Genomic DNA, 21,678 nt, shown 5'->3' with positions numbered 1-21,678 from the left:
TGGAGCTTTTTGCTGATAATTTTACTATGATGGGACCGAAAAAAAAAACACCACAGGCTCGTGTTCAGCCCAAGAAGACACAAAATAAAATCACAGTCGCTGAGAAGGAGATAATTGAAAATAACGAATGAGGTGTGCGTTTGTGTGATTTAGTGGCCGAGCACTGCTCCCATTCTCCGGAACAGAGAAGCCATCAAAGGTGCGGCTGTTGCAAAAGGTGTTTCCGTGCTCTCAAAGCGACGATCTCGGGCAATCGAAGAAGTTGAAAAACAAACTTTATTTTACAGCACAGTTTATTTCTTTAATTACAGTCCTCATGTAATGTGCCTCTCTTTGTGACTTTATGAGACAATGCAGTGCATTTCTTTCATTACAATACAATAGCACATTTATTATACATAGAATAAGGTATGTTGTGTGTAGTTTTTAGGCTTATTTAGTTAAAAACTATATTTTATGGAAACCCGGGAACGGATTATTCCCATTTTAATGGTTTCCTATGGGAATTTTTTTTTAGATACACACTTTTCGCCTTACACACTCTGTCTGGGAACCAATTACGTTCGTAAGTTGAGGTCTCACTGTATTAGTATTTGTATTATTATTATTATTATTATTATTATTATTATTATTATTATTATTATTATTATTGTTAGCATTATTATTAACATTAATATTATTATTTTCTTCTTCTTATGTTATTATTATTATTATTGTTCTCATTATTCTTATTGTTATTATCATTATTATTGTTCTCGTTATTATTATTATTAGTAGTAGTAGTAGTAGTAGTAATATTAATATCATTATTATTATTATTATTATTAGCATTATTATTAATTTTTTCTTCTTATATTAATATTATTATTATTATTGTTCTCGTTACTCTTATTGTTATTATCATTATCATTATTGTTCTCATTATTATTATTAGTAGTAGTAGGAGAATTATTATTATTATTATTATTAGCATTATTATTATTTTTTTCTTCATCTTATATTATTATTATTATTATTGTTGTTGTTCTCATTATTCTTATTGTTATTATCATTATCATTATTGTTCTCATTATTATTATTATTATTATTATTATTATTATTATTATTATTATTATTATTATTATTATTATGTGCCGATTACCATTTTGTGTTTGGGAGCCTTTTACTGAGCGAGTTGCTTGTTCTGTAGCCACAAAGGGACATATGTCGTCTTGTGCCGGTCCCAAGCCCGGATAAATACAGAGGGTTGTGTCAGGAAGGGCATCCGACATTAAAGCTTGGCCAAAACAAACATGCGGATCAAACCTCTAAAGATGGAGGACACTGATTTGCTGTGGCGACCCCTTGAAGGGAAAAGCCGAAAGGAAAAGATTATTATTATTATTATTATTATTAGTAGTAGTAGTAGTAGTAGTAGTAGTAGTAGTAGTAGTAGTAGTAGTAGTAGTAGTAGTAGTAGTAGTAGTATAACAATTTTGCGTGTAGTTTGCAAATGTAACCGCTAGAAGGCGTATGCACCATAATAATGTCCCGCAGCAGAAATGCTTGAACTCGTCTCTTATTTTTTCAGCGGTGAGCTGCTTTTGCATTGTTTCATTGAGGGGCGGTGTCTTTTTTCACTCTTCTATTTCTCCTTCTACTATATGAGACCATTTCATCTCATCCACTGAACTGCTGGTGTTGAACTTGTAAGAGGTTGATAAGGGACGGTGTTCTCCAAGGCGGGGAGAGAAAAAAAACTGCGAAACTTTGTTCATCGCCTCATTCGAGTTGTTCGTGTTGTCAACTCGTTAAAGCGCCCAGGGTGACATTAGCATCGGCATGAATATGCAATGTGGCACTGATATGACAGCTCGCTCTCTCGCACCAAGTCTGATTGACTCCCGACGCTCACTCACGCGCACATATTGTGAACGTGCACGCTGACACGTATCACCCACGCGTGTCCACGCAGCTAAGTACGAGTTATTCGAATGCATTGAGTGCACTCATATCCCCTTTTGATGAATTCACCCGTCAGGGAATACCCGTAATCCATTTACATTGATTTGACAGGTCTTGGATATAAGATGACAACAGGTATACGATGCTCCAAGCCGAGGATTTTAAGACTTCCAAGAGTTCAGTCCGGGTCATGGCTGCAAGCTAACTTGGCTTTCCGATGCTGATTTGATTTTTTAAAGTATTTTTGGAGTACTGATTTGGTGTGGCGACCCCGAAAGGAAAAGAAGATTTTTGTAGTACATCGTGTTTCTCCATTTTAATTTTTGCAAATAAATAGTTGTTTTCCCCTTAGCTATCATTGGTATCATCTCGGTTGTAACATCGCGGTTTCAGTGGGAAATAAAGTTCATTAAAAAAATGCTAAAAAAGTTCATCTGCTGAACATTTATTTTCCATAAGAAACCATTACAAATGAGAATAATGCTTTCCCAGATCCCCATAAAACACAAATTTCTACAAAATAAGCCTTAAAAACTACACAAAATATGCCTTATTTTATGTATGATAAATGTGATATTGTATCGTAATTAAAGAAATAAACTGTACTATATAATAAAGTCGCTTTATTTACCTTTGTGATGGTCGTTGATGTAGTTGCCTCTTGATGATATCCGAGTGAAGTTGCCGTACTTTCTCGGCGATAATACCCTCACTCACACTGTCCCCTGTAAGTGGCTTTCCATTAATCCAAATAACAAGTTTTTCAACCTCTTCTATTGCATGAGACTGTTGCTTAGACAACACAGAAACACCTTTAGCTACATGTAGCAGTGGTCGACTTAGCATACTGGTACTGGGACGCTAAGTCGCACAAACGCACACCTCATTTGTGTTTTTCGATGATCTTCTGCTCAACCGTAATTTTCTTTAATGTCTTCTTCAGCTTAACACTAGCCTGCGGTGGGGTCTTTTTCGGACCCATAATAGCAAAAGTACTCCACTCGATAACAAACCACTCAAAGAAAGAAAGGGGGTGACGTAAACTAGTCCGCCAGCCACTGTGGCGCTGTGTGGTTTGGTTAGTCTGTGGAAAACTAGTTTGTCAGCCAAGACTATATGCTCGCAAATTGAATGTTCGTAAGGCGAAACGTTCATGAGCTAAAGCGTTCGTACACTGAGGTATCACTGTATAGCTGTGTGTTATCACGTGGGTTATTACTATATAATTATATTTCGTGCATTTTCGTCTATTCGACCAAAATGTTTTTGTATGCCTCGGTCTACAACAAAACTGAGCGCACCTGAATGCACCACTCATCTCCGCTCTGCTTTCCTGTACATCACTTCCTTGTGTCACGTCTCATTGTGACTGACACGTTTGTATTGTTTAATTATTATTATTATTATGATTATTTGACTAAGAAGGAGCGGTGTTTGGCTGACATCTCTGCAAATGGTGTAAAATTGTTTAAATGTGCTTTTAAAACGTTGTTTTTTTAGATTTGGAACATAGAAAGAAAATACATTGATTATAATGGGAAGTGCTGTTTCGATATTTGAACAAATCGGTTTTCAAACGAGTTTCTTGAACGGATTCTGATCAAAATCCTAGTCCCCATTAACTGCGAAAAAGAAGGGATTACTGTATTACATCATCACTATCCACGCTCGACAACGCTCTTGATGTTTTCCTGATGCAAAAATAAAACATGATCAAACAAGCAAAAAAAGCAATCTAATTTTCATGCAGAAATGTAATTAGTGTCCACAGCCTCAATTTCCCAAGAGATGACGACAATGGCCCAGCACAAGCGAGTAATCTTCAAATATCTGACTTACAGTTTTAATTAACTGTTGGCACATCCTGCCAAGCCATCCGGATGCACTTTGCAACATCACACTTGGAGTCTGTGGGTGGAAGTCAAACCCAAACAACACCTGAATCCTTTTTTTGTCCGTCTTTCCATGTCACCTGTACTTCCGACTTGCCTTACAGCAACAACATGAAGAACGCTGCAAGGAAAAAAACCAAACCGTGCAATCTCAACTTGGAGGTGAGGGACCCAAATTGTGTGCTTCACTTTCACTTGAAATGTCAAGCTTGACGCAAGAACATCTTTCTCAAGCGCTTTGAGGACAAATATGGTCAGGGAAAACAAAATAGTAGAACCGGCATCAATGTATCGGATGTTATAGTATCTGTGTTCACTCACAGGTGTCAAAGTCAAGGCCTGGGGGCCAAATCTGGCCGACCACATCATTTTATTCGGTCCGCGAAAGCAAATCAAGCATGTCAAGTGCAATGATGCTTTCTAAAGTCCGAAACAAAATTTCAAATTGTCTTATGTAAACCAGTCATTATTGTAACAGTCATTATTTTTTACTTCAGATTTTGACCATAACCCGTTCCAGAAACGTGTGAAAAACGATTGGTTCAAAAACCGAAACAGCACATCCCATTATAATCTATGTAAAAAAATCCAAGTCTAGAAAAAATAAACAATATTTAAAGCACATTTAACTCATTCACTGCCATTCACAAATGTATTCAGGAATTGAAAATATGACGTAGAATGCCATTCCATATTTTTTTTCCCATACTTGCGCGCCTATAAAGCGCTGCTCAGACCTCTGGCAATATTCTCCCTTCCACAGGGGGGTAGCATTTCCCTTTTCTTCCATGTTAGTGCTTTGTTCCAGCTTCAGTGGTTGTTAAAGAGCTAAATAAACCAAGATGTAGTGTATGTATTGCATTGTATTTTGAACAGCCGCCCCCATTTCAAGCTCATATAACTACAGACCCATATAGTTTAGGAATTAACTTTTTTCTGATGAAAGAAGAGAATCCAAGGTTTCTTATGCTGCATTGAATGTTTATGTAGTGCTAAAACTCAATATTCTGTGGGTCTTGGAATTCGAGTGACAATGACAAAAAGCCTGGCACTGGAGTGGACAAATCTGGCAGTGAATGGGTTAAATTATTTGACGGCATTTGCACAGATCTTCGTCAGACATCTGCTTCTTAGTAAAAAAACTTTATTCAACAATACTAATGCGTCGGTCACAATAAAACGCGACACGCGGAAGTGACTTATGGGAAAGCAGAGGGGAGTTGACTGGTGCATTCAAGTCCGCTCCGTTTGGTCGATAATTTCGCTTTTTAACCGAGGCATTAAAAAAACAAAATTTTTGGTTGTATACCGAGGCATTTAAAAAAAAAAACATTTTTTTGGGGGAAACCGAATTCGTCGAGAACTGTGACGTTTGAAAACTGAGGTTTGACTGTAGTTATTCATTAATTTATTGTGCGCTCTGTATGTAATACGTGGAGAACATTAAACATTCTAATGGCTTCCCCAAATTCATAACGTCCCTTGAGAGGCAACCATAACTACAATGGACCCGTGGCAAAAAAATGTTTGACACCCCTCCTCTAAATCCTTTTTTTTTTAAATCACTTTGTGTACCCAGCTTTAGAATCGTCATCACTTTTCTTCCTCCACATTTTGTCACACGTCACTCGTGCCAGATGACACTCTCTGCCGACGGGTGTGCTTTATAAACGACAAGAGCCCAACAGAAAAAAAAATAACCCCCAATCTGCTTTAGGTGTTGAACCAGCGCATCAGCAACTTGTCTTTGAGATCAAGCTATATAATCTCGCCGCCTTCTCCTCAATCGCATTAGAGTGGCTGAGCCTGAGAGTGTTCTTTCACTTGAATGCAAAATGTACGCGGGCGAGGAGGGGGCGGACCACTACGTGACAATGACTGACTCTCCCTATGTTTGAGCTATCATTGCCGGTGCGGGCAAGGCAGGGGAGGTCAACCTGCTCAGTGCACATCATGTGACTAAGCGATCATAAAAAGAAAAAAAAACGATGATGCTTCTCGACATCTGTCGCATGCTCATGTACACCCCCCCCCCCCCTTCCCAAAATCATGTTAGAGTGTGTCCTATCCCGGCCAACCACAAGCTCAACTCCCCAACTTCCTCACCTCATGTAGAATTTGGAAATCCATAACAAAAACACCTGGGGTGTATTTTCAGGACAATACGTGCTATTTCTGGTGATAAAAAGGTTCAATGTATGGACGCTCCCCAACTTACGAACGAGATACGTTCCGAACGCTCGTTTGTAAGGAGAATTATTTCGTTAGGTGTATTGGTTCGTAAGTTGATTCAATGCTATATTTTTTATCGAATGGATGTTTAGGACTTATATAAGTATGTTTAAGGTTTATATATACCTTTTTATAGTTTATATAAATGTGTTTGGGGATTTTGTGAGTAAGCCATATTGGTCGGTCTGCCAAGTATCCCATATGGTCTAGCGCAGTGATTTTCAACCACTGTGCCGCGGTACACTCGTGTGCAGGTGTGCCGTGAGAAACTATTCAATGGCCCTTTTTCAAATGTCAAATTTTACAATCATTTATTAATCATTTTCTGCCAATATTATGTCATTGTCCTGTGTCCGTGCTGAAAAGACTGGGAGGGTAATTTAATATTCGTCCGTGTGGCAACACGTCACTGATTGCCTCTTTCGTGCGAGATGGTTCGTAGTGTGCCGCAAAGAATTCCAATGTAGAAAAGAAGTGCACTGGATCACTCCCAGGTTCGACTCCTGGTATGGGAAAACATTTTTGTAAAATTTTCCGCAGTAAGACGAATAAAGGTAAATCCAATCCAAAGTAAACGTTTAATAAATATATGCTTGATAAAGATATGCACATTGTCTCACATCTCCTGTCTCACGTAAATTAGCTATCTAGCTGGCTAGCCATCTATTAGCTATCCAGTTGCCTGGCTAGCTATCTACTGGCTATATAGCTATCTATCTGGCTAGCTATATATCTAGCTCTCTATTAGCTATCGATTAGCTAGCTAGCTATTTGAGGTATTCTGTGTTGAGTGAACTCAGGCGCATTTGGCTGCCGCTGCTCACCTCCAGAAAAAAATCCTGTGACTGTAAAGTGACCTTGAGAGTTTTGAAAGGCGCTTATAAATAAAATATATTATTATTTTGTGCAACTGGAAAGAATATGCTAGTACAAAAATGTTAAAAAATGTACCGTTGTTCGTAACTTCAATGTTCGTAAGTAGGGGAGTGTCTCTACTCACTTGTGATGGCTGCAATAGGCGGAGGAGGAGTGTTTGTGTGTGTTTGGGGAGGGCGGGGTGGTTCTATGTGCAAACTTGAACCGCTAGGTCCTTTTTTCCTCTCTGCAGGTGTGATGTCATCCTCCCGCAACGCCGCTGTGCTTTCACACCGGAGTGAGTCACGTCGCTTCAGCTCCTTGCTGCGCGCTGGAGAAATACTTTGAATTCCATATGTGCCTCAAAACCTCTTTCACGAGCGTGTCAGGGAAAAGGGAACCTCTGTACATCTCGGTAAGATTCTGACAGGCCGTTGAGCACCGCCAGAAATGCACTCCAGTCCAAGTAAGTAAAAAGAGTCTTCAAGGGATTCATAAGTAATGCATAGCCCAGGCTTATAATGGACTTGGCCCAATGGCACTCAAACTCACACGGGACTCTATCCTCAACTCGCTTCTCATGGCCAATGAAGAGATATTAAAATAAGACATTTTATTATGACTAAATGCATTCAGATTTTTTTTAATCCACTGCAACTATTCCGTTTCATGGTGGTCGACATGATGAAGCGAGTTTTTGTTTGTTCCCCAAACTGTTGTTGCCAAATGCCTTTCGGTTTGTGAGCTGAAACCAAGTGTTTTGCTCTCTATGAATATGCGACTTTTTTGTGATGAGGACTTTGTCATGCAGCTCAATCATTCTTTTTCTTCATTAACTCATTCACTGCCATGGTTTTTGTCATTGTCACCCAAATTCCAGGACCCTCAGAATATTACATTTTCCCTTTTTTTACAACTACATAAACATTCAATGCAGCGTTAGAAACCTTACATTCTCTTCTTTCATCGGAAAAAAAGAGTTAATTCCTAAATTATATGGGTCTGGAGTTATATGAGTTTGAAATGAGGGTGGCTGTTCAAATAGCACTATATATATATTATATAGCACTTTAACAACAGCTGAAGCTTGGACAAAGCACTAACACAGAAAAAAAGGAAATGCTGCCGCCTTGTGGAAGAAAAAAAAACATTGCCAGAGGCCGTTACCAGAGGCCATGGCCAGCGCTTTATCGGCACCCAAGCATGAAAAAAACCAAACCCGAACAAATTCAGGAATGCCGCTCTATGTGATATTTTCAATTCCAGAATAAATTTGAATGGCAGTGAATGAGTTAAAAAAAAAACTGCGGCTGGATGGATACATGGCTTGAGGAGCCCGTGATTAGAAAAAAGGAGCATCGATGCTTATGTGGTACTGCCGCGGCTTGGAATTGAAGCAGATTTATGTGGGACAGGAGATGTCAGACAATTTCTTTTCGTCAATGGATGCTACACCTTCGTGTTTATTTTTAACATTTAGCTTGTAGCAGACGTGCACATTTCACCATGACATCCCTCATTCACTGGTGAGAAGGATGCTTTGATCTTTTGTGTTGTGTCAAATTATTTGTTCTGTATGTATGTATGTATGTATGTATGTATGTATGTATGTATGTATGTATGTATGTATGTATGTATGTATGTATGTATTTATTTATTCTTTTGACTCTTCGATGGCCCCGTGAGAGTGGCTGTGTTTACAACAGGTCCTATATTTTGTTGTTCTACTTCTTCCTTGCCTTTCCTCTAACTTTCATTACTTTGCTGCTGTGAAGTGCAAATTTCTCCAATTTCAATGCTAATAAAGACTAATAAAATCCAATCCACTAACTTTGACTATTTTCCCCCAACGTCTGTCGACAGTGCGACAGTCCCCACGATGACAATACCACAAGATTGTAATTGCACACGCGGCTAATGAGCCACCCTTGTCTGCCCACTCCACAAAAACAAGTGCACCAAATTCCATCGCCTTTCCAGAAGGCACAAACCGTGTCTGCATTACTCTCGGGGCAAAGCGGCGAAAAGAGGCAACGCATGTGAAAACAACTCGTTGCCTTTCTTCATGTCAATCTGCATTAGTGTTGGAGTGCCGCTTGAGTGGAGCGAAGTGAAAGAGCTCTATTCTTTCCGTCCGTGCCCCCACTTCGAAGGGTAACACAGACAGGAATTTCACCGCTTTGCCTCTCCCGGGTAACTGTGGTCATGTAATCTAGAGGTGGTCGTCCCAGAGTCTGTGGCAGCTTTAATAAACATGTCTCCCGAACCAAAGAGCAACACCATTCCATTTGAAAAACCTCACGTTGAACAGCCGCAGTGTCAAAGTGAAGAGGAGATGGTTTAGGCCTTCAGTAGTGCTATGTGAGAATCAATCCAACCCTTAAAGGACAACCGACGTCTACGGACAAGTAGAATTAACATCAGTTGTGTGATTTTTGGGCCAGCATAGAAGGCCTCGCAGGCCCTGACGATCCCCCACTGTTGGAATGACACTTTTGATTTGCCTTTTTATTTTTAAAGCAGCCCGTCTGACCAGCTGCATCGTGACGATGGGCAATTTTGAGTTTTCAATAAACCTGACATCCTTTTTTTTTCGAAGATTGGAGAAATTTCGAAGTTTCGAGCTATACGGAAACAAAAACCATTTGCTATTGCAATAAGAAATGAAACCATTTGCATGCATTAGGAACTCTCCAAATAATAATAATAATAATAATAATAATAATAATAATAATAATAATAATAATAATAATAATAATAATACATTTATTTATAAGCGCCTTTCAAAACTCAAGAACGCTTTACAGTCACAGGATAAGGTTTGCGACCAAAATTCACATTTCGACCAAAAATATCGGTTTTTTATGCCTCCATTAACACCAAAAAAATCAGTTTTCGACCAAACTGAGCGCACCTGAATGCACCACTCCACTCCCCTCCACTTCCTTGTACATCATTCTGTCCAACGTATTATCCTTGTGTAGCGTTCCGATTATCAGCAGACGTGTTTGTATTGTTCAATCATGATTTTAAAAAAGTAGACATTGATTATAATGGGAAATATTTCGGTTTTCGACCAAATCGGTTTTCCAACAGGTTTGTGGAAGGAATTATGGTTGAAAACCGAGGTTTGACTGTACTTCTCATGCAGTTAGCATCATATTAGCTAGCATTTTATTTGACTTGCGCACAGCAAAACAGAAATGAAAGAAACAGACATTTTCTGACTAGTTTTCCAGCACAGTGGGATGGTTTCCCCTGTTGTGTCCTGATACATGTATTGAATTCCATTCTGATGCTAACCCATTTAGGCTATTTGAGAATAAATCTCAGAGGGGAGCTTTTTTTTTCCACCGGAGAACAATCCAAACCACCCACACAAATAAGAGGCCCCATGCCAGAAAAGAAAAGGTGGGAGCAGAGAGACCTACAGGAGGGATTGATGAGAGGTTTTAATCACGGAAATCTTTCCGTTGGCCTTATTGGATTGTTATGGAAAACCTGAAAGTGGCATTTAATTAAAAATGAGTACAGGGGTGCAAGGTTGAAATGCATACATATTTATTCGTTATTAGTAGTTAGTAAAATGTCAATTGAAAATGTCATCATTTTGATTTTAAATACATTGACCGTCGTTTCATGCATGAAGAAAAACAAAAACAAATAAAACATCAGGTGTAATATGATCTTGAGTCTCTATCAATACATTTAGAAAACAGTTCCAAACTCGGTGATAGTGTTGAAAAACTTTATTGAATGAAACTTCTCGCTTGCAGGCTCTCACTGTTTCTGGAGATTACCGGTAGGTTACCACGGCAACGAGCTGCCCCCGCACCCTCCCTGAGCAGAAATCTTGACACACGCGACGATATCGCGAGATTTACACGTGAAATGTATTTTCTCACGAGCGTCCACGTGTGGCCGGAGAAGCTGGTGACCTCATCAGTGATGAGAGGCGGAGCGAATCGCTGCAACTTTGGATGAACTTCTGATTTGAACAAACCTCCGGCGGCAGGCACAGTGTACCACCGAGGGATTCAAAATTCACATACAAGAAAGGGACTGGACGTTTTTTTTCCCTTTTTGACTAGAAATCCATCCGTGCAATACAAATTTACCCCTCACTGAACATCAGCGACCGATTGAGGAGGGTGTCCTGTCCGACCACTCACCAAATTGAAACGAGGTGCTGTGAATGAAAAGGTGAGTTCTCCTTGTCACATCTTCTAAACATGTTTAGACGTTTTGTTAACCCACTCATTGAGAAAAAAAACGATGTCCGTCGGTTACGATTTTGGTTGTTCGTTTCAATTTGTGTGCGTTTCCTCGAGACCAAACTGAGCGTAAAAAGTTTAGCTTGCAGTAAAGGACGCTACCATGTATTTGATTCTGTTGATTGATTTTAACCCGATGAATCGATGCATTGCCGCAAATATACAACCGCGTTGCATTTGAATGCAAATGACGCCAAAACTACGGTTTAGCGTTGCTCTGCAGAAACAGGAAACATTTGGAAGAGTGGCCATCAAGATAGGGCCAATTGTTCTGTCTGCAACGTAAATTGGGATGGCTCGCTGCAGCCACTCCTCTGCTTTCCTGTGTATATGTCCATTCTTTCCCTGGGGGCGATGCATCTGCCACAGGAAGATGATTTATTTACATCAGAGAGAGACTCGAGTCGTTGCATCTTGTGTTGTGTGTTCAACGTGACTCTATTCTTGGTATTGTGCGTTTGATCATTTAAGTATTCGAGTATTTGTATAAGAGCGACTGTTAGTCATAAAAGTGCTGAGTAATGCAGTGAATGTTGGTGGCTGGTCGGAAACGAAGTACTCTGATGTTTATCAAAGCCTCATCAATCAAAATGGTCAACTGTGGAAGCGATTTTAAGGGTTGAATTGTGACATAGTCCTACATGCAATTGATGGTGGTCGATACTGAAGTGGGACCACTTTTTTATTTTATTGAGTCATGCATTCGTGCACAGAAAGCTTTTAATACGTGGTTTTCACATCCCAATTGTGTCGAGACAATCCAGCGCAAGACTAGTACTGGCTTCCCGAAAACACAGTTAAAACAGCATTAGTTGACACATGCACGCTTCTAGTGCCGTTACTGATGTGCTAGATCAGGGATGGGCAAACTTTTTGACTCGCGGGCCGCATTGGGTTCTAAAATTTGACAGAGGGGCCGGGCCAGGAGCATTTGGAGGGAGTGTTTGGGCCGGAAATACTCCGAACAAGTTATGTCCATAATTTATAAAATCACTTCAAATGACTTCGACTGAGCGTATTTTACAAAGATTCCACAGCATATAGCTATAGTTTACGTTTTAAGACTTGCGCTGAATATATGAAGTCTTGTTTTCGAGTTGATGACGATCCCCATGTGACGTCACGTTTGGACCGCCCCTGACCGAGAAAGCGACATACAATGCATTTTGGGTACTTTGTTTGGTCTGAAAACTTTGTGTTAATCCGTGTTGATGGCGAAATTAGAAGGAAAACACATAAATAACGCCATGGTGAATCGTTGTGTGTTGCACCAAGACAACTATTTGATATTCGCTGACACAAATTCCCAGCTGACAAATCAGCCCATTTCCAACGGAGCTTGGGCGCAATCTTCTGCTTTTTCTGGGTGCTACATTGCTGTCATTGACGGCTCGAATTGGTATGGGAGGACTCCTAGAATGAATTGCAAACATTTATGCTTTCCTCTTCAGAAGAACAAGAACAAGAAAACATCTTCTCCGAATCTGAAGCCATTGTTTTGATTCTCGAGCAAGGCACGACGTCTTGGCGTGACGTCACGAACAGAGGGGTGGGACCTTCTGAAACTGACCATTTCCGGATTCATTTTGAAGTCATTTTTATTGGTGTTTTTCATTTAACTAAAAATATCAGCCTGCCTGATTTGGGTATTTTAGATGCTATAAAACGTTTTTCTGATGTCAGTGGGAAACAAAAACAAAAAATGGTGCCGGTTGTCCTTTAAATGTAGTATGTACAAACCTCATAGCACAGTAAAAACACTACAACCCAATTTATTAACTGTCTTTCAAATGTGAAAAATATCCCTGATCAGTTAATAAATTTGTCTCAATGAATATGCAAGATATGGCATTTACAGACTATTTCGCAGATACTTGGAGGAGGAAATGGAAATAGATTAAAATAAGATATGCACTGTGATTTATCAAGATTGCGTCTGTTTTTAAGTTTCCATCGAAGGGGCAAAGAAATCAACATTTATTGAAAAATGGAATCACATTCAAAACATATTATTACACAACGAAATATTCAAGCTAAATAATACCTACTTGTGTTAAATTCCGCCAAATCATAGATGGTTTGTCCTGACCGCGCGCTCAACAAACTCCTCACTGACGCTCTCGCCTTCACGAGCTAACAATACACGTGTACCGTCGCCGAGCACACAAACATAGACTACCTGCAGTTGAAATTTGCATACTCGGCTCGGCAGCCAATCAGAAGCCTGCTTCTTTCTTCCGGACTTTCGCAAGCGTTACAAAGTCGTGCAATTGCATGTCATTTTCCAATAGATGCACAGAACCTCAAACTAGAAGAAAGATTCAAAAGAAGCTAACAACATATGTGACGCTACAAAACGTAAATTTACATTAAACCGTGACTGTAAAGTGTACGTGAGATTTATGAAAGGGGCTTAGTGGCTCGTAGGAATCATTGCAAACGTTGCATTGTGCACCACAATGACAATCGACTACTGTAGCAAAATTTACAGCCATGCGCATTTGCCGTAAATTAAGCAACGTAGCATTTGTAGTTGGTGCATTGTTGATTTAAAAAAAAACTTTATACTTTGTGACAATGTTTCTTAATGGGATTGGTCTCATTTTGCTTCAAGTTGGGAAAAATGGGGCAGGCAACTTTTCAGTTATCTGCCCTGTTGTTCGCTAGCTTTTTGTCATGAGTTTTAGACACTGTTTGTACTATAATTTGGGCAAGTTCGGCGGGCCGGATTGAAAAGCCTAACGGGCCGTATGTGGCCCGCGGGCCGTAGTTTGCCCATGCCTGTGCTAGATGTTAACTAGTAGAAATATGATTCGTGTTTATTTATTTATGTCACAAGATGTAGTGGAAGACAATTTTGTCAACAAATGTACAAATTTCCCTTCCTCGACAACAAAGCTAGCTAGATAATGTATTCATCCACAAATGAAATTCTTTATTCCAGTTCACGAAATAAATAACATTAACGAAACACACCAGCAAGCACGTTGAATGACTAATTTTAGAAGTATAATTATTCAGATGTGGGCATTCGTCAGTAGTTCAGGCTCTGCCTGTCGGTTCGTCAGCCAAACGGCGTTGAGGACGGACTTTATTTCGTACCACGCCATACACAGGTGCAGCACACGTGTCACGCAGAAAAATAGAGAAAAAATACAAAATATAACTTTTCGACCCCACAGATCCAAATGTGATGTGTCGCGTTGTTTTTATTTTAAGCAATCACCACTCTGTGCGTTTGCTATTGTTTTTGTTGATTTTCCGCTTATCTGCTTCTAACGGCGCTTGAGAGTGACGTACAAGTGTGACGACTCTCGAGTGTGACGTTTCGACTCTAATTGGCTGTCTCTGAAAAGGGGCGGAAACCTAGGCATGCCTTGAAATACTGAACGAAACTAAAATAGCAAATATTAAAACATCTTTTCACATCTTTAACATTGGTACATATTGAGTCATTTTGTAAATACAACATTTTTTTGGACTTCTTTTGACTTCAAGATGGCACTGCGAGAATGGCTGCCTTTCCAGCAGTTCCCTGTTTTTTGTTTTTCTACTTACTTTCCTCTACCTTCCATAACTTTGCTGCTGTGAAATTTAAATTTCTCCACCGGGAGACAAATAATAATAATAATAATAATAATAATAATAATAATAATAATAATAATAATATATATATATTTTTTTATTTCCAAGTGCCTTTACAGGACAAGTTTTTCTGTGTGTGAGCAGCGGCAGCCACACGCGCCTGCATTCACTCAATCCGGACGTAACGCAAATAGATAGCAAGCTAGCTATCTGGCGAATAGATAGCAAATAGCTACCGAATAGATAGCTAATAGCAAGCGAATATATAATAATAATAATAATAATAATAATAATAATAATAATAATAATAATACATTTTATTTATAAGCGCCTTTCAAAACTCTCAAGGTCACTTTACAGTCACAGGATAAAGTTTTTCTGTATGCGAGCAGCGGCAGCCACATGCGCTAGCATTCACTCAACCCCAAAGTAATTCAAATAAATAGCTAATAGATAGCCAACATCTAGCTAGTTATATAGCTAATAGCTATCCATCTAGCTAATGGATAGCTAATAAATAGGTAATAGATAGCCATATAGCCAAGAGCTAGCACGCTAGACAGCTTACAGACAGCCACCTAGACAGCTAATAGCTAGCTAATGGATAGCGAATAGATAGCCAACAGCTAGCCAGCCAGCCAGCTAGACAGCTAATAGCAAACATTTCAGAAAGACAAAGTCAGAGTTGGGGGGATAGATAGTGAATAGATAGCTAATACCTAGCGAATAGATAGCTAATAGATAGTTAATAGCTAGCTAATAAATGGTGAATCCAATCCAAACCGGCAGAGGCCTGGAACCGACGAGGAGCGTTCAAAGCGTAATAAAGGCTAATTCAATCCAATGAATAAATAATGTAATATGTAAAAGTGCCATGTACTTGTCAAGTCCTTGATTTATGTTTACTCATCAAATAAATAAATGACTTTGACATATTGTCGCATCCACACATAGTCCACAAAATAGGTGCATATGTTGTTGATGAGTGCTACACGTCATGCTTTGTTTTGCAGCTATCTCCCCGTATTGTTTCCCGTGGTGCAATTGCTATTACTGCTGTTTGCCTGACTCCACCACCCACTTTTCCCTTCACCTGTCACACAGATACTTTCCTCATCTTCCTTCCTTCCTTCCTGTTGAGAAGACATGCCAGGAAGATGTCTTTGTCATCATTTCTGTCTTCTTGGATCGCCCTATCTCCACTAACAATTGCATTCCCTCCCTCTTCTTTATTTGTTCATTTTTTACAATGTTTCAACCCCACCATGACCGTATTTAACTGCGAGGGCCCACCTGTTTAAGGAATGTTTTGCTCACATGAGAAATACCAAAGTGAACAAATGTTATGCTGCAAATGATTGGTCAGCTTTCTGGGAAGAATGAGTCATTATTTCCTCTGATCAGGGACAGAGCAAAAAATCGCTTTTGGGACTCCCCAGTACTTTAGCTAATCATTTCTAATGACAATTCTCCAATCCTCCGTAATTGTATCACACTGATGAAATTACGCTGGATTAGTGTCTTGCGCTATAATGTAAAATTGTTGACTTCAAGTCGAGTCACATCAACATCATCTCCTAAGCCTGGACAAGTGTAACTCTGGCTATTCAACATTGATGGAAGTGTTTCTGAAATTCCCACCAACTGCTTTGCCATCTGTTCCCCAAATCCAGACAGAACCCTGAAATAGCTTTCCTGTGGTATCACAGCGTATAATGGGGATGGGGTGGAGGTGGGGGCGCACATCAAATATTCGATCTGGGCTTGCATGACAACGTCACAGACACGGTAACGGTGGAATGAAGCTTTGTCGTAGCACTTGTGCTTTCCAAACTTTCTCCAACCAAGTTTACTTTTATGACAGCGACGCTATTTCCGTAGTAAAAAGTCCTTATAAATGTGAATAGTCTGGACATCTGTTGGATGAAACATTCCCAAAATTCATTTTTATGTACAGTGATACCTCGGATTACGAACCCCTTACGAACTTTTCGGTTTACGAACGTTACATTTATGAAAATTTTACCTTGGCATATGAACTTTTTTTCGTACACGGACCTGCCTCAATGAGTGATGTGTCGTTCACGAACGAGCCCGTTCTTCTAACAACAAAATGGCAGCCGACTGGTTTTGTCCTCCTCTATTCCCCACCCCCAGTCTTTGGTTAAAGCCACGTGATTGGTCAAGAACGCAGCAGTAAGGGGGTGTGGTTTAAACATTAAAGAGACAGACAGACGACAGTGAGAGAGTTTCAACTTTGATAGTTCAAAGGCCGAGTGTAGACTGCAAGGTTAAAATATCTCACCAATCAGGCTCCACAAGCCATCTGTACACTTGATGCAAAACGCTATCAACCCAGCTAAACAGAACACAATTGATGAGGAACTAGATACAATTATCACAGAGAAACCACCTATAAGGGATCATTCCTCAAGATGGTGAAAGAAGGTTATGTTCCTCATCAAATGTTTAATGCTGATGAAACCGACCACTCCATTCCATCAAGCCATCAACGACCATCACAAAGGTAAATTAAACAACTTTATTATACAATACAGTTTATTGCTTTAATTATAATACCATATCACATTTATTATGCATAAAATAAGGTTTATTTCGTTTAGTTTTAAGCCTTAAAAATTAGCAAGTAGAGAATTATGTTTCATTAGGACCTGGGTACGGATTATTCTCATTTTAATGGTTTCCTATGGGAAATTAATTTTTGGGATCCACACTTTTCCCATTACACACTCTGTCTGGGTAACAATTAATTTCGTAAGCCAAGGTATCACTGTAATTTTACCTCACGCGGTGTTAGCGATACTTATTTGGAGACCATCACAGTTCTTCTAATTCTTCTCACTGGATTGTGCATGCCTACCTAATGAAGTGTCTGGTTGGTGTTCACCATCAACGGCATGACAAATGAAAAAAAAATAATAATAATTGAGATTTAAAATGATTCTAGTGTCTTTTTCGTGTTCCAAAGTAAGCAAGAAAAAGCATCAGGAAAAAAAGAAAATGGGGTCACAGTGCCAGTGTCTTCAACATCTGCCTCGCAGGTGGCGGAAACGGAAACCAAAACAGGAAAATGTAGCATGCCACAAAATGGAGTGCTCACTGCAACTTGATGTTCATTTTTGCTTATCTGAGTGGAATGGAGAGGCGGCGAGTAAAAAAAAAAAAGGGGGGGGGGGGGGCTCAGGTGATGGCCCTGCAAGGCTCAAGTTCTCATCTTCAATTTTTCATGGATCTCAGATTGCTGTAAAAGCCAGAAGGTGGACAAAAGGCTACGGTACGACAACGCTAATGTGTTGCAAACGCAACATAGAAGTTGACGTCCTAGTTTAAAGGACAACCGACGTCTCCGGACAAGTTGTGTCCATAATTTGTAAAATGGCTTCAAATGACTTCTACTGAACGTATTTTAATAAGATTCCACCACATATAGCTATATTTTACGTTTTAAGACTCGCACTGAATATTCCGGAAGTCTTGTTTTTGAGTTGGTGATGATTCCTCACCCTACGTCAATGAAGGAACGCCCCTGACTGCAAAAAGACACATTGTAGCAGTCCTTCCATCACGTCAATGTATTTTGCTGTACATGTTTGGTCTGAGAACCGTGTTGCACCCAAAACCCGCCAGAAGAAGGCATCCAAGCTCCATATAAGGAATATTTCAGCCTGTGGAAGCGGAGGTGGCCACTGGCCACTTTTTTTTGGGTGAGAGATTTTCCCCCAATGTTGCCTCAAAATGGCACATATAATTATTTAATCGATTGCAAACATGTATGCTTTCCTCTTCAGAACTATTTGAATCATATTCATAACTGGATGTGTAACAAGAAAGCATATTCTCCGAATCTGAAGCAATTGTTTTGATTCACTAGCAATGCAAGACGTCTTGGCGTGATGTCACGAACTGGTGGCGGGGCTTTCTGAAAATGCCCAATTCGCAGCTCAATTTTTTGCAGATTTTGGACACTTTAAGTCATTTTTATTGGTGTTTCGCATTTGACTAAAAATATTATACTGCGCGTTTTGGGTATTTTAGATGCTGTAAAACGTTTTTCTGGTGTCAGTTAAAAAACAAAAAAGTGACGTCGGTTGTCCTTTAAATCCTCACAAAACATTCTCATGACTTAAAAACCAAATCAGTGCTCTCACTGACCTTCATGCGAGCTACATCCATGTACTCCAATCTACGTGTTGTGTATTTAACCTTGATTAAACAGAGGCTATTTACTCGGCACTGATCTGGTTAATAATTAAGAAATGGAAACACCAGAAAACCCAACTAAATGAGGTCACAGCAGACTGGAAATAACACATACGCAATTGTTTCAAGCTTTTATTTTTTTTCCTCACAAAATCAGCATTTTTTTTTGCAGTAACCACCAAAATGGAGTTGAAATTGTGTGATCAGCAATTGGGGCTAATCTCCTAATTTTCAGATGGCATTTGAAAGATCCATATAGTATATTTACCGTAGTGCAACACAATTGAGAAATGCTTCAAGCAAAGAGGGCCTACTTCACTTTGCTTCCATTTGCAACATAAGGAGGACTCCGGTTATTTGTACAGATGATTAATTTTTTAAGGTTATTTCACTCGCATCGTGAATCACCAACGACACCACCGTAGAACTACAAACAAGCATGAAAATACAGTGAGACCTCAACTTACAAACTTTTCGTCTTACAAGCGTCAAATTTATGAAAATTAAACCTTATAATAAGCACTATTTTCATAATACACACCCACCACGGCTGGCGGAGTGATCTTCGGCGGAAGCACACGACCGAACAGCACCAGAGGTTACCAGTTACCAACAGTCCTTATGGAAGGTGACTCTCCTTCCATAAGCCATCAACGACCATCAAAAAGATAAATAAAATTAAATTATTTTACAGCACAGTTTATTTCTTTAATTACAGTCCTCATGTAATGCGCCTCTCTTTCCAAACAGCAATTCCCTTTGACCTTCGACCTCCAACGCCATTCCATCAAGCCATAAATGACCATCACAAATGTAAATAAAGTGACTTTATGATACAATGCAGTGTATTTCTTTCATTACAATACAATAGCACATTTATTATACATAGAATAAGGTATGTTGTGTGTAGTTTTAAGGCAAATTTAGTTGAAAAGTATATTTTATGGAAACCCGGGAACGGATTCTTCCCATTTTAATGGTTTCCTATGGGCACATTTTTTTGAGATACACACTTTTCGCCTTACACACTCTGTCTGGGAACCAATTAAGTTCGTAAGTTGAGGTCTCACTGTATAGCTATTAGTTACACATAAACGCTTAAAATGGAACTTCAATAAATCAATAAAAAGCAATACAATCGTACAAACCACTTTGCCCGCTTGCCGCTCCAAAATGGAAGGTTTGATCTTCGACTTTTTTATCTTTTCTTTGCTCAACAGTACAGCGACAAAGCATGTCCATTCTCACCGTCTTCTCTGTAAAACGAAACCACAGTTAAGAAGCGTGGAAAGTAAAACCTGGACCGGAAGTGACAACAAACCAACATAATGAATGTCAAGAAAATAAAGCACAGCCATCATAGTGTAATTATTGACAGTGCGCATTTATTGAGTCTGATTGGATTAACCTTTAATAGTCTCGCAATGGAGAAATTTGCATTTCACAACAGCAAAGTGATGAAAGTAAGTGGAAAGGAAAGGAAGAAGTAGAAGAATAAAATACAGGATCTGCTTAAAAAGGCAGCCATTCTCGCGGCACCATGTTGAAGTAAAAAAAAAGCAACAAATAGGGCCAGAGCTACCAGCAAAATTTTTGTTCGCTGACGACGCTTCTCGGATGTGGAGCGAAACGTCCAACACCTGTACTAAAGAAGTACAGATAACGGCTGAAGAAACCCTTTCATCAGCAAAAAACTCAATAACAAATTATATGACAACACAAAGACATAGTCATTCATTCTTCAGCACTTCTTGTACCCTCTTTGTGACATGAAGCAGTTCTTGATGAAAGAGGAGAGGATCAAAGCATCCTTTTCACCAGTGGATCAGGGACATCATGGTGAAATGTGCACATCTGATATAAGCCAAATGTTGAATGCAAACACGAAGCTGTAGCATCCATTGACGAAAAGAGATTGTCTCACATCTTTTGTCCTATGTCAAGCTGCTTCAATTCCAAGCCGCGACAGCCTTCTTGCTTACCTAGTTAGCAAATGCGAAACAAGCTGCAATTTCATTTTTGCGATGAACTGTTTGAAAAATATAGAAATATATTTTATTGAGCCAGTTGGCCGCCATTGAGCCAGTGACATTTTTAATGTAACGTCATTCCATCCACACGGGGAGCATCCGAAAGGGTTTGCGCTCAAATCACCCCCGCATTGAGATTCAATGAACGAATGTTGCCAGGCAACAAGTGCAGTCCTACTTTGGGCAAGTATCGCTTGGTAACTAAAACAATTTGTTTGCAAGATCTAAAATCCCGCATCACCGCAGGGGGGTGAGTGTGGCTTCAACCGTTTCAACAAATATCACGTTTCCGCAAAGACGCTATTTCCGTAAAGACGCCTATTGCGGTGTCGCGTTGGCTTCACGGCCATCCTCAAGACGGTCCAGTGTGTCCCGACTCGTACTTGGTTTCTGCTCGTATTGTAAGTTTGTTGGGTTGGCTATCATCTTGCAATGCAGCTCTGCCCGCAAATAGCCAATGGTGGGTGAGTGGGAGACAGGAGTGGAGTAGGAGGGGTGGTGTGAACAGCGCCTGCGGAGGTGGAGCCCTCTTATGTAATATTTGATGCACCCAGTTTTGCCGTCTTACGCAGAACCCGTGCATGCTAAGCAAACAAATGTCTCCACCTGCGCTTGTCAGATGAAATTTTAACGACTAGGTTAATA

General features: G+C 39.7%; 1 protein-coding gene across 2 annotated transcripts in view; it reads left to right on the top strand.

The window, feature by feature from the left end:
- The first annotated feature begins 10,856 nt into the window (after positions 1–10,856).
- sipa1l1 (signal-induced proliferation-associated 1 like 1) overlaps positions 10,857–21,678 on the top strand; it is a 69,592-nt gene continuing 58,770 nt past the window's right edge. The window contains exon 1 of one of the 2 annotated variants that reach the window (XM_089021800.1): positions 10,857–11,126. The gene's annotated coding sequence lies outside the window, so the exon portion shown is untranslated. The remainder of the gene's footprint in view (positions 11,127–21,678) is intronic. The other variant, XM_089021799.1, reaches the window with a different exon arrangement.

Source organism: Hippocampus bargibanti, linkage group LG19 (assembly GCF_051943395.1).
Source record: "Hippocampus bargibanti isolate YZ-2025 linkage group LG19, ASM5194339v1, whole genome shotgun sequence".
Classification (NCBI taxonomy): Eukaryota; Metazoa; Chordata; class Actinopteri; order Syngnathiformes; family Syngnathidae; genus Hippocampus; species Hippocampus bargibanti.
The sequence above is the reverse complement of the archived record's forward strand: the minus strand, read 5'-3'. Positions and strand labels throughout refer to the sequence as shown.